Genomic DNA, 8,485 nt, shown 5'->3' with positions numbered 1-8,485 from the left:
TTCAACACCAATGGAAGCAGCAGTCAAAGCATTAGAAGGCATATTGCACTGGACAAATCTGTTGCAAAAGACTTCTTTCAAGTGCTGAAGAGCAAAGATTTCTCCTTGAAGATTAAGGTGTGCCTAGCCCAAGCTGTGGTATTTTCAATCACTTCATAGGCATGTGAGAGCTAGACAAGTTGTAAACACCCTGTGTACAGATTCAATCCGCACCACAAAGGGTTTCTAGGAGATGGGCCCAAACCCACTGCTTTGCACCTGCTCCTGGGTTCTGCCAAGTTGGAGGGCACTCCCTCTCTCCCTCTCTGCTCTGGACTGTATTGCAGCCCAAGCCAAAGGGTTCCCAATCTGTTTGCCTGTAAGATCTTTACTTCCCCACAAAGTCCCAGCTCACTTCGTAAAATGCCTGGTGAGGCTTTTCTGAGTCCCCAGTACCTGTGGTTCCATGGTGTTTTTCTTTTCTTTTTTTCCCCTTTTCCTTCTTCCTTCTCCTCTATCCTGCCTCTGGCTCTAGGTCTTTTGTTTCTGTCTCAGCCAGTTGGGCAGGCTTGCCTTTTTGTCCCAGTCATTTAGCCTGCTCTCTTTCTTTGCTTTCATTGGATCTAATACTATATTTTCTCCTCAGCTACTCATAACTCCAGTATCTTTATTTGTATCTGCTTTACCTAGTTGTTCTGCATTTCAGATGGAAGAGGGAGTGATCATGGTATTAACTGCATGATGCCATTTTCTGACTGCTACTTAATCAGGCCTGATAATTTCTTATAGTATGTTTCTATCTTTATATTTAGTGCCCAAGAGCCTGAGCTTTTGGCTTTTGGGAAAAGATGTACCATTTTGATATGATGTAGGGTCAGGTAAATTGGTACAGGCAGATTCCCCATAGTGGTGAGTTATTCATTCATTAATTCAGTATTATTAAAAAAAATAATGTTTTAAAGGACAAACATTGTATTAGTCCGTTATTGTGAAAGTTAAGGAAAGGTTTATCTATAGAAGGAAATTTTCTTTGTTGGTTACCAGGGGTGGGAAGGGAGGGGAGGGAATGCTGTTAGATAGATAGAGATAAGTATTGATTTGGGTGAAGAGAAGGGCAATGTACCAAATGTGAGTGACCAATATGGTAGCATTGAGGACGAGAAAGACATAAAGAAGTACATGGGAGGTACAGACAACAAAGATGAACCCTTTTGCACATACAGTACTGCGTTGTCAGTGAAGGCAAACATGGGTATATGGGTGGATAGATGGTGGACAGGCAGAACTATTAGGTATGTCTATGAAATAGGGAGTGTATCCAAGAACATGTATCGGGTTGGCAGACAATGGTCCTATAAGTTTATGTGAATGATCAGAATTCTCAGGTGTATAGTAAAGCTGACAAGAGGCAAGGTTGTGGTCACTGCTTGGTCACAGCCAGCTACCCAGAGGGACCAAGTAGTTGAACCTGTGGGCTTGGGACAATAGTTGCAGGGGACATCAAGCTCAATTGGCCTAAAATACTATACAAAACATTGTTCCACCTCCTACTTTGGCGAGTAGTGACTGGGATCTTAAAAGCTAGCAAGCTGCCATCTAGATGCAACGATGGGTCTCTCCTTGTCCAGAGCAAAGAAGAATGAAGAAAACCAAAATTCATGGAAACAATTAGTCCTAGCGACTGGTATACCATCCGATCTGCAGCCTATATGACTATGAGACCAGAAGAACTAGATGGTGCCTAGCTACAACTGTCATTCACTTCGAAGGGCATCTATGTAGGAGATTCTTGATAGAGAGGGAGAACAATGTGGAACAAAACTCAAAATCATCTGGAGAAAAAAAAAGGGGGGGGGGGACCAGGTTTGTTGGTCTGATAGAGCCTGGTGAAACCACTAAGTCTATGGCCCGTAGCTGCTCTTCAGGTCTGGAATTGAACCCACACCCATGGTTTCCAGCCAAACAAAAGACAGGCATATGAGTTGAACATTTACTTGAGGTAGATACACTCCTTGGAGACAACAATCATGGGAGAAAGAAGGGCTGCTTATACACAGGGAGACAGCTGAGGGGGCAGGAGTGCATGGAGGGATGGACACTGGGAAGAGGTAACTATGGGGAGGAAGTGGGAGGGGAGCTGTTGCATTGTGGTAAACTGTGGTCAATGACATGAGACAAAGTACATATGAACTGCTGTATGGAAAGTGAATTTGCTCTGTAAATCTTCACCCAAATCAGAATTAAAAAAAAAAAAATGATGTTTTGTGCTTTCAATGACAGTTTACACGGCAAATTAGGTTCCCATTTAAGAATTTCTTTACAATTTATTCAATGACATTGGTTACATTTTACACAGTGTTTTCTTTCTCATTTCCATTCTTGTTGTTCTGTTTCCAGTAATCTAATTTCCTTGTCCTCTTGATCTCTTGTGTTTGCTCTGAGTAAGTGTTGACCCTTTAGTCTCATATAGATGATTTTTTAAAGGAGCAAAGTACTCATGGGTGATATTATTTATCTTATGAGCCAATCTGTTATTTGGCTAAAAGATGGAACAGTTTTGTTTCAGAGTTTAAAGAGTATCTCAGGGTGACAGTCTTGGGGAATCCTCCAGTCTCAATTGGTCCAGTAAATCTGGCTTTTTCAAGAATTTGAGTTCTGTTCCACATTTTGCTCCCATTCTATCAGGACCCATCTGTTGTGTTCCTGATCAGAACAGTTGGTAGTGATGGCAGGTACCATCTAGTTCTTCTGGTCTCAGGTTAGATGAGGTCATGGTTTGTATGAACTAGTTTGTGTGATGGTCATGGTTTGTGTGAACTAGTGAACTGTAGTTTCTTCTCTTAATTCAGTAATTAATGCCAGCTCCTATCTGCTAATTTCTCAATACCTACTGTTGCAGGCACACAACAGGCGTGTGCAGGCATGACTGAAGTAAACTTTTGCATCCACTTTGCTTCCCTTGTGACTGGGACACAGACCATGTCATAAATGTGAAGTGATCAAGGGCTTCCTTTTCTTCTGTAGCTGAATATGGGTCATCTGGGGAGGAAGCTTGTGTTCGGTGAGGTTGTTGGCTTATTCCAGTTCCTAGTGGGAGCTCTGGTAGCATAGTGGCTAAGACACTTGCCTGCTAACCAGACGGCTGGCAGTTCAAACCCACCAGCCACTCCTCAGAAGGAAGGTTGGGCAATCCTGCTATCCATAGTGATACTGCCTCGGAAACCCAAGGAGGGGTTGCTATGAGTTGGGTTTGACTCGACGACACATAACAACAACAACAACAACAACAGTGCACCCCTCGGGAGCTGTAGTAGCATAGTGCCTAAGGCACTTGACTGCTAACCAGACGGCTGGCAGTTCAAACCCACCAGCCACTCCTCAGAAGGAAGGTTGGGCAATCCTGCTATCCATAGTGATACTGCCTCGGAAACCCAAGGAGGGGTTGCTATGAGTCAGGGCTGACTCGATGACACATAACAACAACAAACAACAACAGTGCACCCCTACTGTTTGTCTGGGTGTTGGATGCTATGTTCCTCCCTCAGCTCCCACCCCTGTATGTGGCAGGGCAGCAGCATACCAAAGAGGTGCTGCAGGGTTCAGAGCAGCCTAAGCGAGGAGACTTGGGCCAGCTGACCAGGCCTTGAAGGAGTCCAGAGGGCCAAGAGGGTCAGCTAGTGCTGAAATGAGGGATTCCAGAAAAAAAGGATGGAGACTGGCTGGAGCCTGCAGTAAAGATGATCAAACCCACGGATACATCCTCTTTTGGGTGAATCCTGTAGTAGACACTTCGTGCCAGCTCTGAGAGTGCTCACACCTGGCTCCAGCCACAGTGTGGGTTGAATGTCCCCTCTCACATCAGAGGGACAGTGCTAATATGTCATTCTAATAAAGGAATATATTCATATGCCAGTTTAAAGAAGAAAAAAGGTAAATATTTATTGAGTACCTACTATGTGCCAGACAATGTACTGTATGTTGAGAATGTAATAGTGAAAAATGAAAATGCTCTCATGGAGTTTACAGTCTCCTTTTCCAAAGTGGCCTTCTAATAGGTAGTAACTTGGTTAGTAACTTTTGTAGTGGAGAAGTGAGATGTGTTGTGTGCAAAGTTGTTCACTAGTGTGGAATGGATCAAATTGCATGGAAAGTTCACAACCTTTGGGAGAGGGAAGAGTCCAAGTGCTCCAATTCTTTCTTTACAAGATTTGAAGTTAGAAAGACCTGAGCTAGGTTTTCAGGGTAGGAAACAAAGGCCTATTGTCTGGGAAAGGTAATGTGGTTCCTGAAATAAAGATGGTTTGAGTAGAAATTCTAAGTTGGTATACAGGGCTCAATATAAAAGATTCCATGGGGAAGAACTGTTTTCAGCTCTGTGTATGAGCTCCTTTGAACACAGCTTCTGGCTGATCATGGATGAGCATGTGAATATAAATCGAAAGAAATATAACTATGAGGCACAAATAAGGGGCACCACTATGGCATTGGCACCAGTATCCTCAACCCAAAATCACTCTACCTGTAGACAGCCGTTTGTAGGACTCTGCAAGATTGTTTTTGAACAGAAGTTTGATTTACCGCAAAAAGCCCAGGTAGTTAAATGCTTATCAGACTCTCCATCTCTTTTCCTCTTTGGCATTTGGAAGCATGATTAAACCCTTCCACTTGAGTAAGTTCCTTGGTGTTTTGGACAATCTATAGAATCTTAAAATGGAGTTATTGGCAGCTTTCCTTATTTTTTTCCCTCCCACTAGTCTACTTTTTCCATCTATTCTCCTCCCTTTGGGAGGCAGAAACTGTGGAGGTGGTAATTTTTGGAAGCTAAAGAGGTGAGTGACTTGGTAGATCAATTATATACAGGGAGACTGAACAAATAAAGACCATATGGAGGATAATGGGAGCCAGTCATCTCACTGTTAGAGAAGGGATTTACAAATATGGAAGGACAGAGGCTGGAGAGAACCCTGAGGTATTGGGTTGGAGTAGAAAGTGTTGGTACCCACTACAATGATGGCAATGTTTTTTGTCAACAGAAGTTCACTCAATGAGTGTTGATTCTTTGGGTTTGAGTGAAGCTGAAAAAGAGAGAGAGAGAGAGAGAGAGAGAGAAAGAGAGAGTGTTGGTACTCAGACTAATGGATTGTAAATATATATATATATATACACACACACACACACACACACACATACATACAACTCACTGCCGTTGAGTCAGATGGGACTCATAGTGACCCTTCCTTAGGTTTCCGAGGCAGTATCACTTCAGAAGTAGATTGCCCCCAACCTTCCTTTCTTCTCAGGAGTGGCTGGTGGGTTTGAGCTGCCAGCCTTCTGGTTAGCAGTTAAATGCCTTTGGCACTACACCACCAGAGCTCCCCAAAAAATATATATATTCACACAAATAGATATAGAAATTAGATGTATGTATCTGTTAGCTTTACTCTCTGAGAATGTTTAGAAGCAATGAAACCCCAGTAAAAATAAGCACATTGAGTGCCCAGATCTTGAATTCCACTAAAATGATTCAGTACTTGTTGGAAAGGGTTGGCTCCAGATTTGAGGCAGAGAAAGTACAAGATGATTCTGGATTATTTCTTGCTCAAGAAAATAAGAAAGCAGTCAAAGAATGATGGTGAGCTGTCAAAAGGACACGGAAGTGAGTTTGAATGGCTAGCCAGATATGAATCATTTTGCACATCAAAATAAGTAATAATATAATGGATTGCAAATGACCTCTGGTTGTGCAATGGTTAAAACAGTCAGCTGCTCACCGAAAGGTTGGTGGTTCAAACTTATCAGCCAATCAGCAGGAGAAAGACGTGGCAGTCTGCTTTCCTAAAGATTTACAACGTTGGAAACGTTGGAAATGAGGCAGTTCTACTTTGTCCTATAGAGTCATCATAAATTGGAATCAACTTGATGGCAGTGAATATAATGGATTACCATTTACTGAAAAGAAAGGGAAACCATAATCCCACTCATATGTAAATAAATGATTAAATAAATAAATGGGGGAGAAGGGAAAGATTTCCTTTACAGTAGAATGCCAACTAATACATGCAGTAGGAAAGATCAAAACAGGAAATCATCATTTGAAAACTACCATTTGTTAGTTTCTGTCCAGTCAGCTTTGACTCATGATAACCTGTGTACAATAGGATGGAATAATGCCCATTTCAAAGCTATCTTCATGATCATTGGTATGTTTGAGTCTATTGTGGTGGCTATTGTGTCATGCCATCTCATTGAGTGTTTGCCTCAGATCTGCAGACCTTCTACTTTAACAAACATGATGTTCTTTTCTAGTGATTGATTTTTCTTACTAATGCATCCAATATTGTTAGCTATCACCGAGTCAATTTCAATTCATGGAGACCCCATGTGTACAGAGTTAATTGCTTCATATTGATTTCAAGCCTATAACCATTTTGAAGCAGACCACCAAGCCTGTCTTCCAGTGAACCTCTGGGTAGGTTCACTAACTTTTCAGCTAGTAGTCAAGCACATAACTGTATCAAAGGAGTCCTTGATGTGTCCAAAATAGTGAATTCAAGGAATAGTTTCAAAATTTCTCTCCTTATCGATTACAAAGAAGAAAATGATGACTTTATCATGGAGAAAACCGTATGACATCAACTTGACCATGTTAAGTTTGGCAGCACCAGAAACGGGTGGGACTGGTTGATATCAGGTGTCTTGTGATCTACTGGAAAAAAAAAATGGCCTAGGAGCCCTGGTGGCACAGTGGTTAAGAACTTGGTTGCTATTGGAAAGGTCAGCAGTTTGAACCCACCAGCCACTCTGTGGGAGAAAGGTGGGGCAGTCTGCTCCTTAAAGATTACAGCCTTGGAAACCCCATAGGGGCAGTTCTACTCTGTCATATAGGGTCACTATGAATTAGAATCAACTTAATGGCAACAGGTTTTTAGGTCTGGTCATGAGTTAATCCTGAATGATCCAGATTGAGGGACATGCTACAGAATGAAAGACTAGTACTCTTTAAAACCAGTTTCAGATTGAAGTAGACTGAGGAGATGTGACAATTAATTACAATGTGTGATCCTGAAACAGAGAAGAAAGAAATGTTTTGGGATAATTGGTGAAATTTTATTTGGATGACTGTATTCATTAAGATTATGTTGGAGTGTGTCCTTGTTTTGGGGAAAACCTTGGAGTTTTTTTTTTTTTTCCTCTTTTTTTTTTGAGTGTGGGAGGGAGGAAACAGAATATCTTATCTGCAACTGGGTATCAAACAATTCAGAGTAAGAAAAGTTGTTGTTGTTATTATATACAATTGATTAGATTCCAACTCAGAGCAACCTTGTATACAACAGAACAAAACATTGCCCAGTCCAGTGCTTTCCTCACAATCATTGTTATGTTTGAGCCAATTTTTATAGCCACTGTGTCAGTTCATCATTGAGGGTTTTTCTCCTTTTCACTGACCCTCTACTTTACCAAGCATGATGTCTTTTTTCAGCGACTGATCCCTTCTGATGACATGTTCAATGTAATCCCCACTTCTCAGGAGCAGTCTGGCTGTACTTCCTCTAAGACAGATACTTGTTCATTCTTCTCGCAGTCCATGGTATATTCAACATTCTACACCATTACTACAAATTTGAATGCATCAGAAGAAAAGTGAAAATGGTAAAATATGAAAATATAATATATATTGATGTAATAATTGTATAAAATGATGGTTAAACATATAAAACAAAATATATTGAGAGAGAGAGGAGATAGTGGTACAGTAGATATGATAAAATGTTGAAAATAGAGGAATCTCAATCTGGGTGAAGGTGACAGAGGAGCTCTTTGTACTGTTATTGCAAATTTTCTGTAAACTTAAAAAACGATAATCTATGCAGAATGGAGTGCAGTTCTACCTGCACACATGGGGTTGATGTGGGGTCTCCATGAGTCAGAATGAACTCCAAAGCAACTGATTTTGCTCTTGCTTACTACTCTGTTTTGAGGCTTAGCACAATATCTGGAACATGATAGTATCAAACAAATGTTTTGATTTAATTTCCTAGCACATAACGTAGTGCCTAAGGCACTTGACTGCTAACCTGAAGACTGGCAGTTCAAACGCCCCAGCCACTCCTTGGAAGGAAGGTTGGGTAATCTACTTCGGTAGTGATACTGCCTTGGAAACCCAAAAGGGATCGCTATGAGTCGAGTGTGACTGGAAGGCATACAACAACAACAGTGGTGTCTGATTTTCCATTGTTTGTTCCCCATAGTTGGCAACGTGGTTCCAGATCTCAATGCCTTCCTGTCTGTTCTGCCACCTGGAGGAAACTGTGACTCGCATAGTGTGTTCTGTGGTTTGATAGTGTGAAGATGTCATTGGAAGCCAGATTTTGATTACCTGAACCACTGCCAATAATTTCAAAATGATAGATTCCTAGCAAGCTATGTTGTGATTCTTATTAAGGCTGAAAAGGATGTTTGGAAACAGACTTAATCTGATCAAAAGGACTTTAAATGGAATATTGTC

The 8,485-nt window shown here is 41.3% G+C and overlaps 1 non-coding gene across 1 annotated transcript; it reads left to right on the top strand.

Moving 5' to 3' along the window:
• The first annotated feature begins 4,981 nt into the window (after positions 1-4,981).
• LOC122150117 lies at positions 4,982-5,052 on the top strand. The gene has a single exon (XR_006163495.1). It is a non-coding gene; the product is annotated as a small nucleolar RNA SNORD56 (small nucleolar RNA).
• Positions 5,053-8,485: the final 3,433 nt, after the last annotated feature.

Source organism: Orycteropus afer, unplaced genomic scaffold (genome assembly GCF_000298275.1).
Source record: "Orycteropus afer afer isolate SDZICR_OR568_19922 unplaced genomic scaffold, OryAfe1.0 scaffold00090, whole genome shotgun sequence".
Classification (NCBI taxonomy): domain Eukaryota; kingdom Metazoa; phylum Chordata; class Mammalia; order Tubulidentata; family Orycteropodidae; genus Orycteropus; species Orycteropus afer.
The sequence above is the reverse complement of the archived record's forward strand: the minus strand, read 5'-3'. Positions and strand labels throughout refer to the sequence as shown.